We start from the raw sequence: 13,015 nt of genomic DNA, 5'->3' as shown, positions 1-13,015 counted from the left end.
CTTTCTATCACATCCAAATTAACAATGTATTGAACTATTTTTATATCTACAATCACATGTATCTATATATTATTTTTCTTGACATACTCCTTCTCTCCCTCTATTACAGTGACCTCACTCGCAACTACTTGGGTGGTACAATTCCTAAAGAATGGGGCTCCATGATGTATATTAATAAAATGTATGGATTATCTCTTATTTTTCCTTTTTTTTTAATCATTGATTGTTTGATATATTATATGCTTGACATATGGGTCTAATTTTACATTCTTTGTAAGACTTTGCATTCATCTTCTAGACTTGTAGTAATTACATGCAACAATAAGTTAATGACAACATGTCTCTTAATGATCATAGTTCTCTCATCGGAAATCGATTAACGGGTTCAATACCAGTTGAGATTGCAAACATAACTACTCTGCAAGACTTGTAAGTTTTTCATTACCTACCTTAGCAGAAAAAAAATCTATTTATAAGTATGTAAACATATATCTGTTCAATTCAAGGAGTTGCAGTAGAACTTAACTTTAAGATGTAATGGATAGGGAGTTATGGAACAATCAATTGTCTGGAAATCTTCCTCCCGAAATTGGGTATCTTACCCAAATTCAAAGACTGTAAGCACTTTAGGTTCCCCTCCTTAATTGATCTTCTCCCTGAAATATGAAAGCTTAGAATCAAAGTTTACTCTTACTGCTTTGGTTTTTCAATTATATGTAGGCAAATTTCCTCCAATAATTTTACGGGTGAACTACCTGCGACATTGGCCAAGCTCACTACATTGATAGATTTGTAAGCTTCAAATTTATATGGTTCTTTTTAGTGAAGACCGATGATTAAATTAAAAATATTTTTTATGATTCTTCGAATTTTCATCGCCCTCCCTCAACGCAGTAAAATTTCGGAGAACAACTTCTCTGGAAAGATACCTGATTTTATTCAGAACTGGACAAATATCAGTGAGCTGTATGCACTCTCCTTTTCTATTTTGATTTTTCCTCATATTTAATTTTTTGTAATGCTTGACTTTTAAAAAATATTATCAATGGTGGTTACATTATTCTTGACAGAGCGATTCAAGGAAGTGGATTAAGTGGGCCAATTCCTTCCGGAATTTCACTTTTGAGAAACTTAACTGACTTATATGTGTGATATTTATGTACTGATAAAGCAAGGGTTGAAATTTAGCTGTCATAATATTTGTGTTTACGTACCTTTGATTCAAATTTGATATTCAGGAGAATTAGTGATTTGAAGGGATCTGAACATGCACCTTTGCCACAGCTTAATAATATGACATTGCTAGTAACTCTGTGAGTTGATTCCTCTGCTTCTTTCAGAAATTTAAATAGAAAAAAGCGCAGCAAGATAAGAAGCATTAATAATATATTGTTGTTTCACAGGATCCTAAGGAATTGCAATATCAACGGAACACTACCTAAATATCTTGGGAATATGTTAAAACACTTGTAATTGCATACTTGTTATATTTTTTTTTACTCTAACTCACCATTAAAGTTTCTTTTTTTTTTTTTTTTTCGGTACACCATTAAAGTTTCTTTTAACATATATATAACATTTATATTGCTCTCCAGCCTATTATTTGGCATGGATGTTTTTTGATGACAAACAAATATTATTTGCAGTTTTTTTACTCATTCTCAATATGATTTCTTTTTCAGAGACCTCAGCTTTAACAACTTAAGTGGAGAAATTCCTATTACCTATGCTACCAAAAACAGACTGGAATACATGTACGAAATTCATCGGTTTCTTAGCGCAACCTTTTTGACTTATGTTTTTAATCACACGTCTATTGAGGGACTTTTAAGGTGTACAAAAACATCATCCAATGTGAAACTCTTAACAATAGTAAAGTACGAGTTATGTTTGAATTTGATTAATTATAGCTGCAATATTTGAGTGCTTTTAACATATTCCATGTGAATTCAAGAGGATCTGATTAATGCTGACTAGCTTATTTTTCTTAATAAATATGAAGCATTGTATATTGATATCTTGGTAATTTATGGTAGATTTTTAACCGGAAACAATCTCACTGGACAAGTGCCTTCATGGAGAAAGAATGTCCACATGTAAGTTATCTTTCTAATACCTGTATGATTCGTTGGATTAGAATCTCTTGTGTACCTTTCTGCTCTTATTGTTTCAAAGAACCCTAAGATACTCTGAATCAAATTTTATAACTTGTATATAGAGATCTTTCATACAATAACTTCAGCATCAGCCAAGGGAATCAGTTATGTAAAGATGAAAATATGTAAGAACTTCCTTGCATTTGTGTTTATTTGTATGCAAATTTAAGAACCTTTCTGACACACCATCTTCTTTAATATGTTACAGGAACTTATTTTCTCCCTCATGGGCACGCAATGACATGTAAGTTTAAAATATACATCCTTTCTATTCCCCTCTTACTATTTGATGAGTCTTATTATACTAATCATGCTAACTTATTCTACCCCTTCCATTATTCTCTCAGAGGAACAGTTTCGTGTTTGAGCTTTGAATGTCCCAAACGTGAGTTTCTTTACGATGAATTTACAATAGACAGCCAATATCTCACAATTTTTATCTGAAGCTTGTACTAATATTGTAACATTGCTTAAAAAACAATGATTTAAAGTACGATTTTTCAAGGAACATGTTTGTTTTTGTTTGATTTTCTTAGTTGTTTCCATAAAATTTCCAAAGTTGCTCACATAATCTTCCCAACCCAGCCGCAAACTCTCTTTATATAAATTGTGGTGGAAAGCAAGCAATACTCAATGGAAAAAGTTATGACGGTGATTCAGATTCATCTGGATCAGCTAGATTTCATGGCAGTCCAACAGGAAATTGGGCATTTAGCACCACTGGTATATTCATCGATGGTGATCAACTTGGAAAAACTTACTACCCTCAAAATCATTCCCCTCAAAATATCACTAAGCTTACTATGGTGGATGCTGAACTGTACATGGATGCACGTGTTTCTCCTATTTCTTTGACTTATTATGGGTTTTGCTTGGCAAATGGAAGCTACACAGTAAATCTACATTTTGCTGAAATAATGTTCACAGATGATCAAACTTATGCTAGTCTTGGAAGGCGTGTATTTGATATATACCTTCAGGTACATGGTTTAATAAAAGAATTTCAGTCACTCGGTATTTTAGAAAAAAAAATTTAAGGACGTTAGTCAAGTGATCACTAGGTTCCTATAGGGACATTGTCAAACTGTTTTTTTTTTTTTTTCAATTAAAACGCGTAGAATATCTCACTAAAAACTTTTTTTTTTTTCTGATTAGAAGCTCACTTGTTTGGCATTATTTCTAAAGGACATTAATTAAAATACGAAGCACTAACGTTGTGATTGAAATGTTACAGGGACAGCAGGTGCAAAAGGACTTTAATATTGCAGAAGAAGCAGGGGGAGTTGGTAAGAAAGTAGTAAGACAGTTCAATGTTGGTGTTACTAGTAATACCTTGGAGATTCGTTTGTATTGGGCTGGAAAAGGGACACAGTCTCTCCCAAATAAATCAGTAAATGGTCCTCTTATATCAGCTATATCTGTGGAATCATCTGGTAAGTTATACTCTGTATGTTTCTAATATTATGCTATATGATCTCCTTGTTACGATCTAATATTTAAAATGTCTTGTATAATAATCAAACAGGCTCTCCACCTGGAAGCATATCTGCAGGAGATGTGGTTGGAATTGTGATTTCAGCAACAATTGTTATCATTCTAGTATTTGGTATACTTTGGTGGAAAGGATGTTTTGGAAAGAAAAATTCTTTAACAAGAGGTGATCACGAAGAAACTACTTTTGTTGTCGTTATGTCAAACGTTTTTCTGAGTACATGAATTATTCAAGTGATAAAAATAAATGTGTGCACATTGTGTACTAGAGTAGGTCTGACTACATGCTTTTATTAGTATATCATGTAACGGGGCCTGAGAATAATTAATTTTCTTAGTTTAAGAGATCTTTAATCTTCTATTTACTTCGATTAACAGATGTAAATAGTTTGGACCTACAGACGGGTTTATTCACCTTACGACAAATCAAAGCAGCAACAAATAACTTTGATATTTCTAATAAGATTGGAGAAGGAGGATTTGGTCCTGTGTACAAGGTATTCAACAAATCCTCTTGTGTCATGCTTTTATTATAATTTTACATGTATTTTTTAGAAAATAACATTCCTCAAAATGCAGGGATGTTTACCCAATGGGACATTGATAGCGGTCAAACAACTTTCTTCTAATTCAAGGCAAGGGAATCGTGAGTTTTTAAACGAGATTGGCATGATTTCTGCTTTGCAACATCCTTATCTTGTTAAACTCCACGGTTGCTGTGTGGAGGGAGCGAGATCAGTTGTTGCTGGTATACGAATACTTGGAAAACAATAGTCTAGCTCGTGCTTTATTTGGTAATTTTTCCTGTATGGTCTATTTTTGTGATATTCGACATTTTCTATTTTGGCACTTGACTATGTAGTATCAATGTCTGATTTTTATTACATTCACAATGAAGGTCCAGAGGAACACCAAATAAGATTAGATTGGTCAACAAGAAAGAAAATATGTGTTGGTATTGCTAGAGGTTTGGCATACCTTCATGAAGAATCAAGACTTAAGATTGTTCACAGGGACATCAAGGCCACTAATGTTTTGCTTGACACAAATCTTGACCCAAAGATATCGGATTTTGGTTTGGCCAAGCTTGATGAGGAGGACAAAACTCACATTAGCACTAGAATTGCTGGGACCTGGTGAGTAACTAGAATTATTTCCTTCTTTGAGTTTATTGAAATGTACTCCAAAAAGTTGTCAAATTCAATTCAAATGATATTTTTATAATTATACTTTGATATCATGTTGTATCCTGATATCAAGTTGTTTCAAATATGCAGTGGATACATGGCTCCTGAATATGCAATGCATGGTTATTTGACAGACAAAGCGGATGTTTATAGTTTTGGAATTGTTGCTTTGGAAATTGTTAGTGGGAGGAGCAACACCATGTATCGGTCAAAGGAGGAAGCATTCTATCTTCTAGAATGGGTAACTTTTTAATGTTTTCATTGATCATGTAATTTTGATTATCCGTTGTACTGTCTACTTAATTACACTTCATTTTGTGTCAAACATATATTGTTCTTCTTATTCATGTAATAACTCTAGACAAGAATAAAATCACGCTTCCCATTTTGTAAGTAGAAGAAACTTTCTTCGTTGAAGGACGGTTATGGGGATAGAAAAAGGACGTAATTGTAATCTATCTTGAAGAGTAACCGTAGAATACATTTAATAGATATTGTCCATTTCTAAAATATTAATATCACTAAGAATCAAGTGACATAATAGTGAAATCAAATTGGTTTTTAGATATTTAGTATAAATCTGACCGATTTCGTATTTTGAAATATTTTTAAAAGTTGAATGTATCTATTGTAAATTACTTCGGTTTCAAATCAAACTATTGTTTCTTTCTTTTAATAGGCACATTTGTTGAAAGAGAGAGGTGACCTAATGGAGTTAGTTGATAGAAGATTAGGTTCAGATTTCAACAAAAAGGAAGCCATGGTGATGATCAATGTGGCTCTCCTATGTACCAATGTCACTTCAAACCTTAGGCCTTCAATGTCGTCCGTTGTAAGTATGCTTGAAGGAAGGACTATTGTACCAGAATTTGTTTCAGATTCAAATGAAGTAATGGATAAACAGAAGTTGGAAGTAATGAGGCAGTATTACTCTCAGATGGAAGAAATTGATGGCAATGTACTACTTCTTCATCTCCACCAATTGAATCTTCCTAATGGGATGAAAAAAAAATATAGTGTGTTAGACCTCTGAATAATAAACATCATTATACAAGGAGGGGTAGAGGTTCGAAATGACTGTTATATATGTATTATGCAGGCAGTTATGTATGAAGCAGACAATTATGTTTTTAGGCAATTTTTGAATAAACAGGGAAACTGAATGGAAAGTAACAAGGCAATTATTTGCAAGTATATTAATTTCCCTTTGCTTTCTCTCCTATAATTTTATAAACTAGATTTCCTACTGTAATACAAATTCTTGCCTTATTAAAATGCCCCTAGGGGCTAAACTGACTAAAAAATGACTTAACCGATATTTTTTTAAATGAATTTTGACATGAGGTTGAAACAAGGACTTATACAAACCAATTTAAAAGACTCAAACAATTTTCAAGGATAAAAATGAGTTGAATGCAGGAAATGACTAAAATACCCTTTTATGTGAATTTTGCAAATAAAATTGAAATAAAATGCAGAGAAAGATGCAATTGATCAGAGACATATCAAATGACTTGAAATGCAAGAAAAAGAATTGATTAGTGTTTTTAGGTCCAAAATTAGGGTATAACAGCTGCCCCTATTTAAGTTTCTTTGTCCGGAGAGTCAAGAGACGAAGTCTTAGAGTTGACGGGACGAAGATACTTAAATATTAACATTTGCACTGCTTTTGGACATAAAAATACGTTTTCAGATTTTCAAAAAAAAAAAAAAACATGAATGCCATGCAACATTTCATTTATGAATGCAAGACAATCGAACCGGAATCTACAGGCTGTGTCACACCACCAAGGGATTTATAGACATCAAGGTAGAAAGAACGGGCAACAAATAGACAGGTACAAGCTGTTCTTTGGATCGAACTTGCCACTTGACCGAGAGATACAAACAAGAGACGGGTACAAGCTGTTCTTTGGATCGAACTTGCCACTTGACCAAGGAGATACAAACAAGAAACAGGTACAAGCTGTTCTTTGGATCGAACTTGCCACTTGACCGGAAATACAAACAAGAAACGGGTACAAGCTGTTCTTTGGATCGAACTTGCCACTTGACCGAGGAAATACAAACAAGACACGGGTACAAGCTGTTCTTTGGATCGAACTTGCCACTTGACCGAGGAAATACAAACAAGAAACGGGTACAAGCTGTTCTTTGGATCGAACTTGCCACTTGACCAGTAACAAAATACAAATTGAAAGTCTGGTTTAACAAGATACCAATTGAGGGTAAATTGTCATTGACTTGATTTGAAAATAGACATGACCATTTTTGTTGGCCCAAGAGTAAATTGAGAGTGAATTGACATTGAATTGACATTGACATTGACATTGGCATTTGACATTGACATTTGACATTGACATTGACATTGACATTGACATTGACTTTGACATTGGCTATTGACATTGACATTGACATTGACATTGGCATTGACATTGACATTGACATTGACATTAACATTGGCATTTGACATTAACATTGACATTGACATTGGCATTTGACATTGGCATTGACATTGACATTGGCATTTGACATTGGCATTTGACATTGACATTGACATTGACATTGGCATTTGACATTAACATTGACATTGACATTGACATTGGCATTTGACATTAACATTGGCATTGACATTGACATTAACATTGACATTGACATTGGCATTTGACATTAACATTGACATTGACATTGGCATTTGACATTGACATTGAATTTGATAGCTGACAGTTGGATATGCAACATGTATGCATGGTATAGCAAGATTATTGGACGTATGAGCACATAAAATGCATGATTATGCATGTATGAATGCTTGAAATGCATGATTGGTTGGCAATTTGGCAGAGAAGTTTCACAAAGGCAGACGAGACATTGGAAGATTGGGCACGTAGTGGCTCGTGCTGCAACATATTCACAGGGGAAAACCTCTTTGGAGAGACCGTCGTTTGAGAGACGTATCAAAACCGTGGCTGAGGGCAATAAAACTTGTGAAGGAGGACCCTTGGAAGGTTCTTGGATACGGGTCACCGTTGCTAGGCGTGTCAGTGCTGGGTAAACATTGGATGTTCGCATCTGTGGTCAATGCTTTTCATATCATTTTCATTCTTTTCATTTTTCATTTTCAAACCCCATTTTTGCCTGAACCGCCCTTTCGGGTTTTCGATTCACCGGGGAGTAAAGATTCTTTTCATTGCCCCATTTTTGCCTGAATTGCCTTCATAGGTTGTCAATCAGCGGGGTGCTCATTTTTGCCTAAGCCGCCCTTTCGGGTTTTCAACTTAGCGAGCTTTTTATTTTCATTTTTTTCATTTTTTCATTTTCATTCTGTTTTTCATTCTTGCCATTGACCACAGATCATCCCGGGGAGTAACCTGCTTGTAACATGTACTGAAATAGACATTGACACTCATTCATTCATGCATGTTTCATTGAAATGTACCCTGTTGCTCAGGTTTGCTTTCAAAATAGACAGAAAAAGATTTTTCAATTTTCAAAGATGTTTGTTTCAGACATTGACATTATCAAATAGAAAGAAAGTGCTTCGTATATAGCATTGAAAGTAGAAAGAAAAATAGAGTTTCAAACAATAGCACAGGCTCGAATTGATGTAGAAGAGTGAAAGTCAGCCAAAGGCATGACTTCACGGATTTACAAAGCTTGGAAAATGGTAATTTTATTGGTTGGTGATACATTGGACACGATGACCGCTACATTTCATAGAAATTTTGAATTCACAAATACAGAAGCCTCTGATGAAGACGATCATTGACAGTTGCAGATGCCCCAAGGGGTGATGGTGATTTGCCAGATATAGTTACTTGTCTTTTATTGTCAACCTCATTTTTGCATGAACCGCCCTTTCGGGTTTTCGGCTCATCGAGGCGCTCATTCTTGCCTGAGTTGCGTACAATCTCAGCGAGCTTTTTCATATATTTGTTTTTTTTTTGTCCCTAACTTTTGTCTGGATCGCCCTTTCGGGTTTTCGATCCACCGGGAAGCGCATTTTTGCCTAGGCCGCCCTTTCGGGTTTTCGACCTACCACGCTGTTCTTTTCTTTCTAGACAAAGTATTTCTTGACTATATCGGCATTAACAGGATTTGGGAGTTCAACACCATCCATGTGTGTAAGAATCAAAGCACCACCAGAGAAAGCCTTCTTGACAACATAAGGACCTTCATAGTTAGGTGTCCACTTGCCCCTTGGGTCGGGTTGCTGACTTATCCTTCTTTTCAATACAAGTTCGCCTTCCTTGAATTCTCGAGGTCGGACTTTCTTGTCGAAAGCATTCTTCATTCGCACTTGATACAACTGTCCATGAGTCATAGCATCCATACGTTTCTCTTCAATCAGATTCAATTGATCATACCGACTTTGACACCATTCAGCCTCAGTCAACTTTGCTTCCATGATCACTCGAAGAGATGGAATCTCCACTTCCAGAGGAAGAACTGCTTCCATACCATATACAAGAGAGAAAGGAGTTGCCCCGGTTGAACTGCGTACCGTAGTACGGTAACCATGCAAGGCGAAAGGTAGCATCTCATGCCAGTCTTTGTAAGTAGTGACCATCTTCTGAACAATCTTCTTGATGTTCTTGTTAGCGGCCTCAACTGCGCCATTCATCTGAGGTCTATAAGGAGAAGAATTGTGATGTTCAATTTTGAATTCTTCACATAAAGCTTGCATCATGCTATTGTTCAGATTGGAACCATTGTCAGTGATGATTTTGTTAGGAACACCATATCGACAGATGATGTTATTCTTGATAAACTTCACAACCACTTGCTTGGTCACATTGGCATAGGAGGCAGCTTCAACCCACTTGGTGAAATAGTCAATTGCCACTAGGATGAAACGATGTCCATTGGAAGCTTTTGGTTCAATTCTTCCGATCATGTCGATGCCCCACATAGAGAAAGGCCATGGGGAAGAGATAACATTGAGAGCATGTGGAGGCACATGAATCTTGTCAGCATAAACTTGACATTTGTGGCATCTTTTGGCATGTCTGTTGCAGTCACGTTCCATAGTTATCCAGTAATAGCCGGCTCTTAACAGTTTTCTTGACATGGCGTGACCCGAAGCATGGGTCCCAAAGGTACCATCATGTACATCATGCATCAACTTCTCAGCTTCTTGTTTGTCAACACATCTCAACAAGACCATATCATAGTTCCTCTTGTATAGGATTTCTCCATCCAGAAAGAATCTGCTAGCCCATCGTCTCAAAGTCTTTTTATCCCTGTTGGAAGCACCAGGTGGATATTCACGATTCTGCAAGAATTGTTTGATGTTGTAATACCAAGGCTTTTTATCATTCACATCTCTATCAGCTTGATCTGGCATATTTTCAATGGTAAACACATGAGCGGGTCTATCAAGACGCTGCACTTTGATTACGGGCACATCATTCCAGTGATTCACACGAAACATGGAAGACAAAGTAGCGAGAGCATCAGCCATCTGGTTTTCATCCCGAGGGATGTGGTGCAGTTCAACCTTTGTAAAGTATGTCAACAGACGTCTTGCATAGTCACGGTATGGGATCAGCTTCTCATGATGAGTCTCCCATTCACCCTTTATCTGATTGATAACAAGTGCAGAGTCTCCATAGATGTCAAGGTGCTTAATTCTCAGATCGAGGGCTTCTTCAATGCCCAAGATGCATGCTTCATATTCAGCTATGTTGTTTGTGCAGTCAAAGGTTATTCGAGCGGTGAAAGGAATGTGGTGCCCCTGAGGAGTTACAATGATGGCCCCAATTCCCTTACCATAAACATTAACAGCACCATCAAACACCAACCCCCATTTGCTATTCGGGTCCGGCCCTTCATTGATCAGTGGTTCTTCACAGTCTTTTGCCTTCAAATACATAACTTCTTCATCAGGGAAATCAAATTTAATTGGCTGGTAATCATCAAGAGGTTGACAAGCAAGATGCTCAGCAAGGACACTTCCTTTGATTGCTTTCTGAGCTTTGTACACAATATCATATTCAGACAACAACATTTGCCAACGCGCAATCTTTCCAGTAACAGCAGGCTTTTCAAAGATGTACTTGATTGGATCCATTCGGGATATCAACCAAGTTGTATGATTCACCATATAATGACGCAGGCGTTTGGCAGCCCAGGCTAAAGCACAACAAGTTTTTTCAAGCATTGTGTACCGAGTCTCACAGTCGGTGAACTTCTTGCTCAGATAGTAGATAGCATGCTCTTTCTTACCAGTCTCATCTTGCTGACCGAGAACACAACCCACAGAATCATCTAACACTGACAGATACATAATCAAAGGCCTTCCTTCCACTGGTGGGACAAGGATAGGTGGTTCCAACAAGTATTCTTTAATGCTATCAAAAGCTTCCTGGCATTCATCATTCCATACAACAGGCTGATTCTTTCTGAGCAATTTGAAAATTGGTCCACAGGTAGTAGTCATGTGAGATATAAATCTTGAAATATAGTTCAGACGCCCGAGGAAACCTCTGACTTGCTTCTCAGTTTGAGGGGCTGGCATCTCTCTGATGGCGCGGACTTTGTCAGGATCAACTTCAATGCCTCTTTGACTGACAATGAAGCCTAGCAACTTTCCAGATCTTACACCAAATGTACACTTGTTAGGATTCAACCGCAGCTTGTACTTTCTCAGTCTTTCAAACATCTTTTTCAAATACACAACATGCTGCTCTTCATCACTTGACTTTACAATCATATCATCAACATATACTTCAATTTCTTTGTGAATCATATCATGAAACAGAGTTGTCATGCCCCTTTGATAGGTAGCACCAGCGTTTATCAAGCCAAACGGCATTACTTTATAACAGGACGTTCCCCATGGAGTGATGAAGGACGTCTTTTCTCTATCCTCAGGAGACATTCGTATCTGATTATAACCAGAGAAACCATCCATGAAGGAGAACACTTTGGATTGAGCAGTACTGTCAACAAGCACATCAATATGAGGCAATGGGAAGTTATCTTTTGGACTGGCTTTGTTCAGATCTCTGTAATCAACACACATTCGAACTTTCCCATCTTTCTTTGGCACTGGCACAATGTTGGCAACCCACTCAGGATATTCAGCCGTCATGAGGAAACCCGCATCAATTTGCTTCTGTACTTCAGCCTTGATCTTAAGAGCCATGTCTGGACGAGACCTTCTCAATTTCTGTTTGACAGGAGGACATTCAGGTCTTGTCGGTATCCGATGTTCCACAATCTTGGGATCTAAGCCCGGCATATCTTCATAGGACCACGCAAAGACATCTGGATAATCATGGAGGAGCTGAATAATCATCCTTTTCACTTCTGGCTCAAGTGCAGCACCAATCTTGATCTCTCGCTTGTTCTCTTCAGTACCCAGGTTGATAAGCTCAATTTCTTCCTGGTGAGGCTGAATGGCTCTTCTTTCTTGCTCAAGCAGTCGAGTGATCTCATACGGTATCTCTTCATCATCATCCTCATCTTCAGCTTCATATACAGGGAATTCAAAATTTGGAGGAACCATAGGGTCACTGTGTTCAACGGGTTTATTATGGTTCAATCTGCATAATATGATTGGGATGATTTTAGAAAAATTTTTCATGCAGATTTTTGAAATTAATAAGAAAATAACAAATGTTTTGGTTTTTTCTGGCATTACCATTATTTCCAAGGAAAAGGCACTAAAAAAAGTAAAAAGCAAAGAGTCGTGAGAAAGACGACAACTTTTATTGAAAACGGCAATGCCGAAACAAACAGCCCTTACAATGATATCACTTTCGCCTTGGGCAGAGCGAAAGGATTGTTATTTTGAAAACAAAAAACATGAGCAACAAGACACATTACATGGAAGCATGCATGACTAAGGGAACATCAATGGCTTCCCAATTTCTCACAGTGCCTCCTGGTATAACAAAGGTAGGCACGTGGCTTCTTTCAGCCGCATCTTCAGTAATAGCATTGATGAACCCAGCACTGTAGAAAGTTCCTGTTGAAACACCCGAGGTTGGGGAGAATCCAAGGCCCTCTTTACGCTTGTTTTCCAGAATCTGAATCACTTTGCCCCAGCCAGCAGCTTGCCCTTGTTGAACAGCCCTCTGGGCATCTTTCAGTGAAGCCATGCTAGTACCAGCCCTCCGGGGCTCTGCGCCCTCGACAGTCAAGCCTTGAAACGATGTCCCTTCAGCGGACCCT

At 37.2% G+C, this 13,015-nt stretch overlaps 1 pseudogene across 1 annotated transcript; it reads left to right on the top strand.

The window, feature by feature from the left end:
• The first annotated feature begins 537 nt into the window (after positions 1 to 537).
• On the top strand, positions 538 to 5,913 carry LOC146949465 (putative leucine-rich repeat receptor-like serine/threonine-protein kinase At3g14840; annotated as a pseudogene). Its single transcript, XR_015028073.1, has 16 exons — positions 538 to 617; positions 721 to 792; positions 1,239 to 1,313; positions 1,683 to 1,769; positions 2,037 to 2,096; positions 2,219 to 2,281; positions 2,365 to 2,400; positions 2,504 to 2,541; positions 2,742 to 3,136; positions 3,391 to 3,589; positions 3,682 to 3,813; positions 4,026 to 4,144; positions 4,227 to 4,441; positions 4,546 to 4,783; positions 4,925 to 5,075; positions 5,514 to 5,913. The product of XR_015028073.1 is annotated as a putative leucine-rich repeat receptor-like serine/threonine-protein kinase At3g14840 (transcript).
• The last annotated feature ends 7,102 nt before the right edge of the window (positions 5,914 to 13,015 follow it).

Source organism: Medicago sativa, chromosome 2 (assembly GCF_051527215.1).
Source record: "Medicago sativa cultivar Bolivia chromosome 2, Bolivia_mono, whole genome shotgun sequence".
In the NCBI taxonomy this organism is placed as follows: Eukaryota; Viridiplantae; Streptophyta; class Magnoliopsida; order Fabales; family Fabaceae; genus Medicago; species Medicago sativa.
This window is presented reverse-complemented; position numbering and strand designations above follow the sequence as displayed.